This window comes from Rutidosis leptorrhynchoides, chromosome 4 (genome assembly GCF_046630445.1).
Source record: "Rutidosis leptorrhynchoides isolate AG116_Rl617_1_P2 chromosome 4, CSIRO_AGI_Rlap_v1, whole genome shotgun sequence".
Taxonomy (NCBI): Eukaryota; Viridiplantae; Streptophyta; class Magnoliopsida; order Asterales; family Asteraceae; genus Rutidosis; species Rutidosis leptorrhynchoides.
Window position 1 is genome coordinate 1738636 of NC_092336.1, and position 17422 is coordinate 1756057.

Sequence of the window (17422 nt, forward strand, 5' to 3'; positions counted from 1 at the left end):
TCTCGAAAATATATTTCATCCGTAGACGGTAGCGAACCGTCCGAAATGAGGGTTTGTCAAACCCGTATGGCCACACAATATAAGTTCTCGCTTACACCCTGCAAGTGTAACTAATGATAATCGAATTGAGGATTTTTGTTCTAACTCGCTGTGGAATGTTTGTTTTCCTTGTACTTGTGTTCAAAGTATAAAAGTAAGTAGTACAAAATGTAACAAAGTATATGTTTCTCAGCCCACAATTTAAAAGTATAAAAAGTTGTTGAAAAGGTGGGACTATGATCTCACCTCGAGTGCACGAGTATAAAAGTACTTCACAAAGTAAACGTGTGCATGATAGTTGCTTTGCCTTGACCTAAACAAATAAGTTGTATCAATTAACCGGTTACGACACAAGGTCGGGTGAAATGTGTTCAATTAGTCCTATGGCTCGTTACGACTCGATTATGTAGCATGTGAATCACGTTGTCAAGTTTCATGCAAGAATCACGTATAAAAGCATGTTAGAACGATTGCATAAAAGTTTGGTTAAGTTTGACTAAAAGTCAAACTTGGTTAAAGTCAAAGTCAACGGGGTCGGGTCGGGTATCCGACAATTTTCCTAAGCTTAGAATTCATATATAAACATGTTTGCCAAGTTTCATGTTAATCGGAGTTACGAGTAAGCGGGGGTGAAAATGTGAAAATCAAAAGAATTTGGGACAGGCCCAAATGGCGCGCCGCGCGGATTTTGGCGCGCCGCTCCATATAACTGATCAGCAAGTCTGGCAGTTTTCACACTCAAGCACGAATCCAACTTCAAATACCCATAAATCCTAAACCGTAAACATCCAAAACAAGTATCTTATATCGTTGGAAAGGTATTTTGACAAGGAATACAACTAACCACTTTTCATCAAGCAAAAACATCATTTACAATAGCCGAAATCTCGTCAAGTGGTCATTAAATGTTCAAAACCATCGTTTCAAGTTTACAAAACGCATTTTAAGATTCGGGAATGCAATTCACACATATGATATGCCGTTTTGAAGGTAATGAAACATACAATACAACTAATCACTAACTAATAACATTTCATGGCATTCAAAGCATCAAAATTTCCTTTTAGAGTTCATCAAACCCTAATCAAGAATCACAAAACCAATAATCATGTTAATGATGTTTTCCAAATCAACCTACACATCAAATTGATGCTAAAGATGCTAGTAACACTTTTAAAACATAAACTCTAACAATTTAACAACAATAACTCATCCAAAATCAAGGATTAAGCACACCCATTTCAAATGTTCAAACTAGTTACTCAAAACAATGAATCGAGCAAACAAAACATATATTCATGTTATACACGAGCCATAGACACTAACTAACACCATTTCAAGTCAAAAACACGAATTTAGAGAAATCTAGAGTTTTTAGAAACTTTACCCCAAGCTATGAAATTGGTACCAAATCGAAGAGGATGAAGAGAGGATCACGAAAATGTAATTTGTTTTGATGTTTGCTTCTCTAATCGGATTTAGATGATGAATTTGTGAGTTGAGTGTTTATGGTTCAAAAATGGAAGAGAGAAAGGAGGTAGAAGGAGAAGAGGAAAAATGAATGGATGAGATGGGGAGGTGGTGACTAGTCACCAAACATTTGGCCAAATGCCAAGATTAGTCCCTCAAGTTTGTTGTCGGGTGCGGGAGTTAACCAAACGAATATTTCTTAAAACGCTCGAGTAAACGAGTGATGTTATAATTAAATAACGGGAATATTAAGAACGTTAGTCATCGGAAAATACGAATTTAAATAACGAAAGATATTATATAAAAAAAACGGTGTTAAAATTAAATTTAACGGAAAAACGCGGGATGTTACAATATATATATATATATATATATATATATATATATATATATATATATATATATATATATATATATATATATATATGTTATTATGAATCTCTAATTTCTATTAAATACAGATATAAGATATATAAATATTAACTATTCAGTAAATGTCATCATATAGCATAATATTACATAAATAATAAATGATATTATATTACATTACAATTTAAATATAATTGATATATTAATATTATTTTCATTACTTTCATTATTATTATCATTGCTAAAAATTAATATATTTTTTTTCTTCTTCTTCTAATATAAAATATATAATATACATACATACATACATACAAAATCTGATATGTTTAAGTTGTATTATTATTAATGTTATTGTTTCTTTAATAATATAACTAGTATTATTAATATCACTAATAAGTCTACTATTACCATTTATATTATTATTATCATTATTAGTAAATAAAATCATCATTTTATTAGTATTAATGATATCATATTATCATTTGATATTTATTATTATGAGTCTTTATTAATAATATTATTAGTAATGTTATTAGTATTATTAACACTAGTAGTATTAATATTAAATAACTATCAAAAATAAGAATTATATATATATAATATATATATATATATATATATATATATATATATATATATATATATATATATATATATATATATATATATATATATATATATATATAATTAATATATATAACTATAATTATAATTAAATAAATATACAAATACTGAATATAGATAACCGATATAAATAAATACACATACAGATTATAATAGATATATAAATACATAAATATATGATGTACCAATCTAAATACAGAAAAAGAATACGTATTTTGGCTTAATATCACAATCAAAACTTATTGACCTGTCTCTAATTTTGTTAGAAGTCGATCTCAATCCCCTCTCACGTACAGAATCAGATTTGGATTTAAGCCATCTGTTTTATTTTTTTATTTTTTTCTTCTGTCCTTTTTTATTCTTGCTATCAACCTTTATTTGTTACAAAATTGAACTAATCAGTGGTAAACGAAATCTAAACAAGTCACAATATCAATTATACTCCAAACTCCCTTAACAGTTTTTATTAAATCTAATTGGAACAAAAAAGTTGAAGAACACAGGTATACTCTGTTCATGTTTCATTTTTTTGAAAAGCTCAATCTCGTAATGAATTTTAAAATCTGTAATTGCAGTTATGTTATAAATCTTTCGTATAAGCTTTCTGAAAATTTTCAAAACCCAATTTTTAGTATCAAGTTTCAATTTCGAAGTCAAACCTTATTTTCAAAAAGTCAAATGAAGTGTTCTTCATAAAATTCGTGATCGTTTTGATGTTTAAGGAATAATTGATAGCCCATGAAGTTTCTATAAATGATTTACGACATAATTCATATTGAAATTTTAATCTATAACAGCTTTAAATATAAAATTTAATTTGGAGTTCTAAGTTTTCTTAACTGTGATATGCAATAGTTTGAATTCGAATGATTTTTAAAAATGTATAAATGCAGTTTAGTTAGGAATCAGGTGTATAAACTATTTGCAAAGTTTGAAATCCCAACTTTCATTATTGAATTCGAATTTGTGAGTCAAACTTTAATTTTAAATAAGTCAAACGATGTTCTTCATAAAAATTCGAAGGTTTTGTTACGAATTAAGCGAAATTGATGTTACAGAAAGTTTCAAATAAAGATTTTGAACCTTTTTCATGTTATAAGCTTTAGCTAAAACGTCCTAAAAATGCTAAATTGATTTTGGGTTATATCGAGTTCTTCACAGACTTGTTTCCTGCTATTATTTTTTTTTCTGTTTCTCTTTTATTTTTTTATTTACTCAATTAATCAACGTTTCTGTTTTATTTATGAATCCTAAACCAAACGAATTTAATTGTTGTGGCAAGGGATTGATCCCTGGTCGTTTTCCAATTTGGAGGAGGAGGAAATAAGGATAAATAATGTATACGGGTTATACTTACAGAAAAATAGATTATAATAGAATAATAGAAACGGAGGAATGGCTAGAGTGATGTTTAGGTATTTGAGAGGTCACGGGTTCAATCCTAGCTATGGGCACTTTTTTTTTAGAAAGACTTTAAAGGTAGTATTCTTTTCTTATAATTATTATTATTATCATTATCATTATTATTATTATTATTATTGTTATTATTATTATTATTATTATTATTATTATTATTATTATTATTATTATTATTATTATTATTATTATTATTATTATTATTATTATTATTATTATTATTATTATTATTATTATTATTATTACTATGGTTATAATTATTATTATGATTGTTATTATTAGAAATATAGTAATTATTAGTAATATTATAGTTACAAGTATCATAAGTATTACTAATGTTATTATTATTATTATTATTATTAATTATTATGAATATATTGATTATTATTATTATTATCATTAAGTATTAGAATTATAAATATTATTATTATTATTATTATTATTATTATTATTATTATTATGTATTACGAACATTAGTTATTAGTATTATTAATAATCCTAATACAAGTAGTAGTTACCCTTTATTGTTATTATTAGCATAACCCTAATTACAATTATGATTATTATTATCATTATTATTATTACTAATATTAATATCATTATAAATAATAATATCAAAAACTAATATTTTCAGTATCATTATTATCAAAAGTATTATGAAGATAAAAAAATAAAAGTTTTAACAATATTATTATAAGTATATATTAACTATATTAACAAATTATTTTAGAAATACTCATATATAATAATTTAGGCATTTTTACTATAACACTAAACAGATATACCTATATATATAACTATAATAATATTAATCAATTTGAATTTATACACAAATTAAATATATACAATATATAAATTAAGATATAATAAATAAATTTGTTCAGTTACGATTATATGTTTTAATATATATACAAATGGTATAGGTTCGTGAATCCAAGGCCAACCCTGCATTGATCAGTTGTACAATGTCGTCATAGGTATTTTTACTACAAAATACAATATTGTGAGTTTCATTTGCCTTTTTACCCTTTATATTTTTGGGCTGAGAATACATGCGCAATTTTTATAAATGTTTTACGAAATAGACACAAGTAATCAAAACTACATTATATGGTTGAATGATCGAAGCCGAATATTCCCCTTTTTACTTGGTAGCCTAAGAATTAGGGAACATCACTAATTTTGAGAATTAGTGCACGCCTAATTGACGCGAATCCTAAAGATAGATCGATTAAGCCTAACGAACCCCATCCAAAGTACCGGATGCTTTAGTACTTCGATGTTGTTTTATCTTGTTCGAAGGATTTCCTGGAATGATAGAGGATATTCTTATATGCATCGTGTTAATGTCGGTTACCAGGTGTTCAATCCATATGAATGATTTTTTTGTCTCTATGCATGGGACGTATATTTATGAGAACTGGAAATGAAATTCTTGTGGTCTATTAAAAAGATGGAAATGATTATTTATGTTAAACTAATGAACTCACCAACCTTTTTGTTGTCAATTTAAAGCATGTTTATTCTCAGGTATTAAAGAAATCTTCCGCTGTGCATTTGCTCATTTTAGAGATATTACTTGGAGTCATTCATGACATATTTCAAAAGACGTTGCATTCGAGTCGTTGAGTTCATCAAGAATATTATTAAGTCATTTATAGTTTGTATATATTATGAGATAGCATGCATGCCTGTCAACTTTCAATGTAAAGGAAGTTTGTCTTTTAAAAAACGAATGCAATGTTTGTAAAATGTATCATATAGAGGTCAAATACCTCACGATGTAATCAACTGTTGTGAGTCGTTTATAATCGGTATCGATTTCGTCCAGATGGATTAGGATGGGTCTCTACACCATATACATGTACGCATAATTATTCCACTCACCTTAAAGATTCGGTGACGATTTTATCCTTCCGCAAGCTTCAAAGCAAAGTACCTAATTCAATAAGTACTCAATCAACACCCAAACTAGTTGGACTTAAACACCAACAATTCCCCCCATGTGCATTTAATGACTTAAATGCATTAAATGCCCCATTATCGCCAAAACCGCCCCTTTAAGGTCAAGACCATCATAAATCACTCAAAGCTACTGATTAAGGTCCAATAACACTAACTAATACACAATTAGGGTATTTCATACCCATATTTCCCAACTAGGTCAATCATTAACACTTTGACCATTTTAAAACCAACACACCCATTTTGAGTCATCCTCAACCCAAACAACACCCATTTGCTAAATAACTTGGTTTGCTAGTAATTAACTAACCAATTGTGACACATAAACACATTTATCATTTCAAAACCCTAGGTTAGTCAACTTTAAGTCAATCTTGCCCAAGAACACCCAAAATCACCAAATATGGGTTTTATGTTCATCACTAACTCAAACCCTAACGCTTACACAAATTAAAATAAGGAAATCAAGATTAGAGCATGCCACCACAATTACAACGTAGCTAGTGATTAGATGAACAACTTTAACACACATGCTTTGGCCCGAAATCAACTTCTTCCTCTTAGATTTGAGCTTTCTCACTCAAGAACTCTCCTCTCTTTCTAGAATTTAAGTGGAATGGATAAAGGTAGGTGATAATGGAGTTATGACACTCCACTTACTGATCTGGTAGCCTTTAACTAGTCCTCAAGTGAATTTATCAAAAAGCCCTTCCAAAATATCTCATTAAAAGAAACAGAATCCGGCTACAGTAAACAGCGCGCTACGCGCACCTTTAAGTGTGCGCTGAGCGCACCCTTACCTGGACAGTTTCTGACTTCTGTTTAATTACACAAAGTCAACCACACTTCATGTACCCTATTTACACTGTTGTACAATAATTATTCGGGTCTTACAAAGTAAAATGTTATTCTTATAAAATATTAATTAAATTACATATGATGGATAAACATATTTTATATATATATATATATATATATATATATATATATATATATATATATATTATTTATTTATATAAAGTATATAAAATAGTTATAACTAAATTATTTATTAATATCACATACAAATTATTAAGTATATTAATATTAATATATAAACTTGCTTAATTTTTATTATATGTTTTAATATATATAACTGATATAGGTTCGTGAATCCGAGGCCAACCCTGCATTGTTTAGTTGCGTCGTATACATATTTTTACTTGTAAATATCGTATCGTGAGTTTCATTTGCTCTCTTTTAAATGCTTTTGCAATATATATTTTTGAGACTGAGAATACATGCGCTGTTTTTATAACTGTATTACGAAATAGACACAAGTAATTAAAACTACATTCTATGGTTGAATGATCAAAATTGAATATGCCCATTTTAGCTTGGTAGCCTAAGAATTAGGGAACTGGCCCCTAATTGATGCGAATCCTAAAGATATATCTATCGGGCCCAACAAGCCTCATTCAAAGTACCGGATGCTTTAGTACTTCGAATTTATCATGTCCGAAGGGAGTCCGAGAATGATGTGGATATTCTATATGCATCTTGTTAAGGTCGGTTACCAGTTGTTCACCATATGAATGATTTTTATCTCTATGCAGTTTGCGAAATGCCTGATATGAGATGATGTTTATGAAAAATGGAAATGAAAATCTTGTGGTCTATTAAAATTATAGAAATGATTATTATGATAAACCTATGAACTCACCGACCTTTTGGTTGACACTTTAAGCATGTTTACTCTTAGGTACGAAAGAAATCTTCCGTTGTGCATTTGCTCAATTTAAAGATATTACTTGGGGTCATTCATGGCATATAGAGGTCAGTACCTCGCAATGGGACCAAATGTTGGAGACTTCGTCCAGGTGGATTAGGACGGGCCTTCATAGTTGGTATCAGAGCGGTGGTCTTAGCGAATCAGGTCTTGCATTAGTGTGTCTAACTGATAGTCGTTAGGATGCATTAGCAATTCTGGACTTCGACCTTAGCTGCATATTATAAGTTTTGTTTATCATTCCTAGTAGAAAATTTCTTGCTTATCATTCCTAAGTCTAGACACATCTTACTACATATATTGCATAGATAGTGTATAGACAGATTCATATCTTAACGTATCTGTTACTGTAAACTTTGCCTGACAGCTTCCGAAGATTCCTCTGTAACTTTCGGGATTTTAGTATTATATATACATATGAAAATTATGTATTAAAGAATACCAATCTAAGTCCTATAATCTATCTCATATCGAAAATCAATTCCCTGCTCGGTACGAGATGGATTCCAAAACTAGTTCGAGTCTCTCGGATTCCGATAGCTATTCCGACCTGGATATTCACCTGAACTCTGAAAACAGTGTAACCGGAGTGGATCAACAATTAGTCATCTTCAATTCTGGATGAATTGGGGATGGGTTCGTAGTCGACTTAATCAATGGAGACGAGAAGAAGGCGATCTTTTCCACCCACCAACCTGCGCTCTTGTCGAAGCACCTGAAGCACTTACCGGCGAACCAGTTCGAAACACCATTTTCACCATCATTTCCCGAATATCTCGCCATGATTATATACTATCTCAAATTCAAAACCTTATTCATCTGCTCATTCCAACCGTCAACCAACCCAGGGTAATGGAAGAAGTCAACGAGCTTCGCGCTGGAGTTGTGGCTTTGGAGAATATGATGCACGAATTGCAAGCATCACAGGCACCACCAGCATCACCAGCACCAACAATACCAGTACCACCAACAACACACGCCTCAACATCACAATCTGTAACTCGAGCATAATCATCGTTCTACATGACGTTCTACATCATTTATCCTCGTTCGACATGGCGATTATGTAATCTCTAATATTTTAGAGATTATGTATTCTAGTTCTAACGGTAAATCAAATGAGTTTAATATTATATTAACTCATTAAATCTATAATTACATCTGAAGAAAATATATATGTATATATATTTTCATAAAGATTATAATTAAAAGTTCTCTTGTACAAACTATTAATGATGAGAATATTTTAACGGGTAGGTAATACCCTAGAAATATTTAGATCTCACATTAACATGTTACACTGTACATTCTTCAAATCTGATTCAACAGTCATTTACTATCCTACATACAACCACATATATACGTATTCATTCACCAAAGAATAACCATTTTCATTCCAATTCAATTTCATATACGAGTTTCTGCCGATCAAAATCAAAGTCAAGATTTGACAAGTGGCATAATGAAGAAAATAATGAATAAAATAAAATTAATTAGTAACCAATTAATTAACTACGTAAAATTTCTTCATCATCTTCTAATCTTAAATATTTTAAATTCTAAGATTTTATATTGAACTATTGGACTACTAACATTGGACTACTAACCTTGAATAATTAAAAAATATTAAAAGAGTAAGAAATATTAATTATAACACATTTTGATTTAAAATATAGATAATAAGTTACATCTTCTACAGTTAAACATTCCTTTAAGTTGCCACTTGATTTCATCATAAACATCATTTGTATCTTGACAATTACAATCTTCATTCAAACCCTTCAAACTCTTGAAAACACCTCGGATCGATAACCAATGAATTCAGATTCATCAACCTTGAGAATGCTGATGAAGCGGCAAAAGCTATAGATGGTCTTAATGGCCAAAATCTTGATAATAAGAATGGTTTGTTGAAAAAGCTCAGATTTGGAACTGAATAATGGATTGAGCAAACCTTGAAGGAGACTATGGACAAATCACAAGGATTAAATCTGTACTTAAAGAATCCAGATGATTCGTATTCGATGAAATCCTTAGCGAATACCTTGATCCTTACTTATTTAAATTCTTGCGAAAAAAATTCTTAATCATCCTTCGATCTCAGAAATTTTAAGGTATCAGCATATCTTTCATTATAAATATCTTCAATAATTCTGAAGATATCTTCATAAATATCCTTGTCCGAAATTATCTATCTCCTCATGCAGTCATGCTATCTATGTTACATCATAAAAGAAACTGTTTTAGTTTCTATCTTTCTGTAAAAATTCGAGTTAATTTATGAATGGTTTCTGAAGAAGTGTTGGGAATTGAAGCATGAGTTAGTATAATATAATGACGTCAGGCCAACGTGGTTATATTACAGTAAGTCATGCTAAATTTCTTAGTGGAACGTGATGATGGTTCACAGATCATACCCTCATCATGTGCTATGTTACATAACTCTTTCATTCTACTTAATCTCTAAACATATAAAGAAAATATTTTCTTGGTATTTCTATCTTTCCGTGATTCTGATAGTTTGATAATCAAATCGTGCTATTACCTTTCTTTTCTGCTTTGTATATTATAATCATTTGAAACTTCATACCAACGAATTCTGGACCAATATTCGCTTGACTTGAAGTCGGAAAGAGAAAACAAAAGCATGGAACTCAGAAATATAAGGGAAAATAAAAAGCCCAGTAACAACACAGAAATTACAAACCGTGTATATCAATGCGTATAGCCATATAAAGACACGGGAAAATTAAAAACACTATAACCCCAAGGTAATCATAGAAATAAACGGATTCCTCTGGTGGTAAGTGAAATGTCCCGTTCTTATTGATTAAAAACGTTCCATATTAATTGATTTCGTTGCGAGGTTTTGACCTCTATATGAGACGTTTTTCAAAGACTGCATTCATTTTTAAAACAAACCATAACCTTTATTTCATAAATAAAGGTTTAAAAAGCTTTACGTAGATTATCAAATAATGATAATCTAAAATATCCTGTTTACACACGACCATTACATAATGGTTTACAATACAAATATGTTACATCGAAATCAGTTTCTTGAATGCAGTTTTTACACAATATCATACAAACATGGACTCCAAATCTTGTCCTTATTTTAGTATGCAACAGCGGAAGCTCTTAATATTCACCTGAGAATAAACATGCTTTAAACGTCAACAAAAATGTTGGTGAGTTATAGGTTTAACCTATATATATATCATATTAAGAGATATTCATACATGATAATATCATGATAATATAATAATTTAAAATCTCATTTGATATTATAAACATTGGGTTAACAACATTTAACAAGATCGTTAACCTAAAGGTTTCAAAACAACACTTACATGTAACGACTAACGATGACTTAACGACTCAGTTAAAATGTATATACATGTAGTGTTTTAATATGTATTTATACACTTTTGAAAGACTTCAATACACTTATCAAAATACTTCTACTTAACAAAAATGCTTACAATTACATCCTCGTTCAGTTTCATCAACAATTCTACTCGTATGCACCCGTATTCGTACTCGTACAATACACAGCTTTTAGATGTATGTACTATTGGTATATACACTCCAATGATCAGCTCTTAGCAGCCCATGTGAGTCACCTAACACATGTGGGAACCATCATTTGGCAACTAGCATGAAATATCTCATAAAATTACAAAAATATGAGTAATCATTCATGACTTATTTACATGAAAACAAAATTACATATCCTTTATATCTAATCCATACACCAACGACCAAAAACACCTACAAACACTTTCATTCTTCAATTTTCTTCATCTAATTGATCTCTCTCAAGTTCTATCTTCAAGTTCTAAGTGTTCTTCATAAATTCCAAAAGTTCTAGTTTCATAAAATCAAGAATACTTTCAAGTTTGCTAGCTCACTTCCAATCTTGTAAGGTGATCATCCAACCTCAAGAAATCTTTGTTTCTTACAGTAGGTTATCATTCTAATACAAGGTAATAATCATATTCAAACTTTGGTTCAATTTCTATAACTATAACAATCTTATTTCAAGTGATGATCTTACTTGAACTTGTTTTCGTGTCATGATTCTGCTTCAAGAACTTCGAGCCATCCAAGGATCCATTGAAGCTAGATCCATTTTTCTCTTTTCCAGTAGGTTTATCCAAGGAACTTAAGGTAGTAATGATGTTCATAACATCATTCGATTCATACATATAAATCTATCTTATTCGAAGGTTTAAACTTGTAATCACTAGAACATAGTTTAGTTAATTCTAAACTTGTTCGCAAACAAAAGTTAATCCTTCTAACTTGACTTTTAAAATCAACTAAACACATGTTCTATATCTATATGATATGCTAACTTAATGATTTAAAACCTGGAAACACGAAAAACACCATAAAACCGGATTTACGCCGTCGTAGTAACACCGCGGACTGTTTTGGGTTAGTTAATTAAAAACTATGATAAACTTTGATTTAAAAGTTGTTATTCTGAGAAAATGATTTTTATTATGAACATGAAACTATATCCAAAAATTATGGTTAAACTCAAAGTGGAAGTATGTTTTCTAAAATGGTCATCTAGACGTCATTCTTTCGACTGAAATGACTACCTTTACAAAAACGACTTGTAACTTATTTTTCCTACTATAAACCTATTCTTTTTCTGTTTAGATTCATAAAATAGAGTTCAATATGAAACCATAGCAATTTGATTCACTCAAAACGGATTTAAAATGAAGAAGTTATGGGTAAAACAAGATTGGATAATTTTTCTCATTTTAGCTACGTGAAAATTGGTAACAAATCTATTCCAACCATAACTTAATCAACTTGTATTGTATATTATGTAATCTTGAGATACCATAGACACGTATACAATGTTTCGACCTATCATGTCGACACATCTATATATATTTCGGAACAACCATAGACACTCTATATGTGAATGTTGGAGTTAGCTATACAGGGTTGAGGTTGATTCCAAAATATATATAGTTTGAGTTGTGATCAATACTGAGATACGTATACACTGGGTCGTGGATTGATTCAAGATAATATTTATCGATTTAGTTCTGTACATCTAACTGTGGACAACTAGTTGTAGGTTACTAACGAGGACAGCTGACTTAATAAACTTAAAACATTAAAATATATTAAAAGTGTTGTAAATATATTTTGAACATACTTTGATATATATGTATATATTGTTATAGGTTCGTGAATCAACCAGTGGCCAAGTCTTACTTCCCGACGAAGTAAAAATCTGTGAAAGTGAGTTATAGTCCCACTTTTAAAATCTAATATTTTTGGGATGAGAATACATGCAGGTTTTATAAATGATTTACAAAGTAGACACAAGTACGTGAAACTACATTCTATGGTTGAATTATCGAAATCGAATATGCCCCTTTTTATTAAGTCTGGTAATCTAAGAATTAGGGAACAGACACCCTAATTGACGCGAATCCTAAAGATAGATCTATTGGGCCTAACAAACCCCATCCAAAGAACCGGATGCTTTAGTACTTTGAAATTTATATCATATCCGAAGGGTGTCCCGGAATGATGGGGATATTCTTATATATGCATCTTGTTAATGTCGGTTACCAGGTGTTCACCATATGAATGATTTTTTTCTCTAAGTATGGGATGTGTATTGAAATATGAAATCTTGTGGTCTATTGTTACGATTTGATATATATAGGTTAAACCTATAACTCACCAACATTTTTGTTGACGTTTAAAGCATGTTTATTCTCAGGTGAATATTAAGAGCTTCCGCTGTTGCATACTAAAATAAGGACAAGATTTGGAGTCCATGTTTGTATGATATTGTGTAAAAACTGCATTCAAGAAACTGATTTCGATGTAACATATTTGTATTGTAAACCATTATGTAATGGTCGTGTGTAAACAGGATATTTTAGATTATCATTATTTGAGAATCTACGTAAAGCTTTTTAAACCTTTATTTATGAAATAAAGGTTATGGTTTGTTTTAAAAATGAATGCAGTCTTTGAAAAACGTCTCATATAGAGGTCAAAACCTCGCAACGAAATCAATTAATATGGAACGTTTTTAATCAATAAGAACGGGACATTTCAGTTGGTATCCGAGCGTTGGTCTTAGAGAACCAGAATTTTTCATTAGTGTGTCTTATCGAGTTTGTTAGGATGCATTAGTGAGTCTGGACTTCGACCGTGTTTACTTGAAAAATGATTGCTTAACAAATTTTGTTGGAAACTATATATTTTTAACATGTGAATATTATGTGATATATTAATCTCTTAACGCGTTTGATATTATGTGATAGATGTCTACCTCTAGAACAAGTCCCATTGACTCACCTAATAATAATGAAGAGTCAAATGTAAATTGGAATGATTCGTGGACTGATTCACAAGTTCCCGAAGAGGAACCGGAAGAAGAGTCGGAACCGGAAGAAGAATCGGAACCGGAAGAAGAATCGGAACCGGATGAAGAAATAGAACCGGTGGGGGAAATAATAAAACGGTTAAGTAAAAGAAAATCCTCAATCAACCGACCAAGGTTAATTATGGTCAATGGTGTTTCCGCCAAGGAAGCAAAATATTGGGAGGATTACCAATTCTCCGATGAATCGGATTCCGACGAGAATTCCGATGATCTTATAGAAATTACCCCAACTGAATTTAAAAAAGCAAAAGAAAATAATAAGGGAAAGGGCATAAAAATAGAGAAATTTAATTCCAACCCCGATGAACTTTATATGTATCGTCAACGCCCGAAGTTCTTAAGTTGTAACAATGACCCGGGAACCTCTAAACCACCAGGTTTTTCTAAACCAATGTGGACAACGACGGCTCGTATTAGGGGAACATCATATATCCCTAGAAACTTGGCAAAACGAACCAAAACCGAACAAGAAGAAACGAGCGAGTCGGAATAAGATAGTTATATTCGTGTGGTGTAATATATGTAATATAGTGTGCTTATGCTTTATGATGTATGTAAAAATTGCTTGTATTAATAAGTATTTTTTTTTATGAATCTAACTCTTGTCTATTTTACAGTATAAAAACACAAAATGGATAGACAACCCAATATTTTAAGAGACCTACCCGGAGACATGATTGATGAAATCTTGTCTAGAGTCGGTCAGAATTCCTCGGCACAACTATTTAAGGCGAGATCAATTTGTAAGACATTCGAAGAACGTTCCAAGAATGCCTTGGTTTATAAAAGGCTTTCGTTCGGAAGATGGGGAATATCACATTGGGAAATCCATAAGTTACGATGTGTTTACTTTGACGCATATATTGCGGGGAACCCAAATGCTATTTTACGCAACGGGTTAAGAAATTATTTTGACTCAGTATATCCGAATATAGGACTTCGTGATTTAGAAAAAGTGGCTAACATGCAACATAAAGAAGCATGTTATGCTTACGGGTTAGTAATGTTCGCTTCTCACCAAAGTGAGAACAAGAGCATCGGGCTACAACTATTAAACAAAACGTTTCCACAAGTGACGGAGTCGGTAATTGGGGTAAGAAATGAGGTTTTTAGATTATTACGGGACTGTTGGACATTACGTAACCCTCGTCCCTTTGACGACGTTACAACACGCTGTCTTATCAACGGCCATAACGGTTATGTTCCACAAGACCAAGGATGGGAAGTAGTCCTAGTAAAACCAGAATGCATGACTTGTTTCTGGACGTATGAATTACGTGTCTTTATTGCCTTTACTGAACGACTTGTGTACTAGCTAGAATTATCTTCACAACCATCTTGTATCAAATTTATTGTGTGCTATATTTCATGCTATATGTAAAATAAGCGGTATTGTAAGTTTGTAAAATATTGTGTAAAAGTTTGAACGCGAAATATTATTATAATCAGTTTTTCATATAGAATTGTAGTAGTTGAATTGTATATTAGCTACTAAGTATGAACTTAACGGGTAGGTACTACCCGAATTTAAACTTATAAAACGCTAATATGAAGAAAAAGCTTTTATAAATGAGTTCATATTATGCTACGAAATACTATTAACTACTCTTAATATTCTGTATGATTAACTTGTTCCATTTGACTATTTTGAAGGAAATGGCACCGACTACTCGACACACCGTGAATATGAATGAAGAGGAATTCCGTACTTTTCTAGCTTCAAACATAGCCGCAGTACAGGCTGCGATACATACCAACAATAACCTTGGATCTAGCAGTACAGGAAATTGTGTAGGATGCACCTACAAAGAATTCACTGCCTGCAAACCTTTGGAATTTGATGGAACCGAAGGACCGATCGGATTGAAACGGTGGACCGAGAAGGTCGAATCGGTGTTTTCCATAAGTAAGTGTACTGAAGAGGACAAAGTAAAGTACGCTACGCATACCTTCACAGGTTCTGCGTTAACATGGTGGAATACCTATCTAGAGCAAGTGGGACAAGACGATGCGTACGCACTACCGTGGTCAGCATTCAAGCACTTGATGAACGAGAAGTACCGTCCCAGAACCGAGGTCAATAAGCTCAAGACAGAACTTAGAGGGTTACGAACCCAAGGATTTGATATTACCACATACGAAAGACGATTCACAGAATTGTGCCTATTGTGTCCGGGAGCATTCGAAGATGAGGAAGAGAAGATCGACGCATTTGTGAAAGGATTACCGGAAAGAATCCAAGAAGATATAAGTTCACACGAGCCCGCCTCTATACAACAGGCATGTAGAATGGCTCACAAACTAGTGAACCAGATTGAAGAAAGAATTAAAGAACAGACTGCTGAAGAGGCCAATGTGAAGCAAGTCAAAAGAAAGTGGGAGGAAAACGGTGATAAGAATCACCAATACAACAACAGCAATTACAACAAAAATCGCAACAATTATCCTAACAATCGCAACATCAATCGCAACTACAACAAACGGCCCAACAACAACAATAACAACATCAGCAACAGCAACTACAACAATCATCCCAACAACAATAATAACCGCAACAACAACAACAATCAGAAGCAGCTATGCCAAAGGTGTGAAAAGTATCACTCGGGATTCTGCACCAAATTTTGCAACAAGTGTAAAAGAAATGGTCATAGCGCGGCGAAGTGTGAGGTCTACGGACCAGGGGTTAATAGAACGAAAGGAACAAATGGTGTCGGAACGAGTAATGGAGGAGCAAGTAGTGTCGGAGCAAGTTATGCCAATGTAGTTTGTTATAAATGTGGAAAACCGGGCCACATTATTAGAAATTGCCCGAACCAGGAGAACACGAATGGACAAGGCCGCGGAAGAGTTTTCAATATTAATGCGGCAGAGGCACAGGAAGACCCGGAGCTTGTTACGGGTACGTTTCTTATTGACAATAAATCTGCTTACGTTTTATTTGATTCGGGTGCGGATAGAAGCTATATGAGTAGAGATTTTTGTGCTAAATTATGTTGTCCATTGACGCCTTTGGATAGTAAATTTTTACTCGAATTAGCAAATGGTAAATTAATTTCAGCAGATAATATATGTCTGAATCGAGAAATTAAACTGGTTAGCGAAACATTTAAGATTGATTTGATACCAGTAGAGTTAGGGAGTTTTGATGTGATAATCGGTATGGACTGGTTGAAAGAAGTGAAAGCGGAGATCGTTTGTTACTAAAATGCAATTCGCATTATACGAGAAAAAGGAAAACCCTTAATGGTGTACGGAGAAAAGGGTAACACGAAGCTACATCTTATTAGTAATTTGAAGGCACAAAAACTAATAAGAAAAGGTTGCTATGC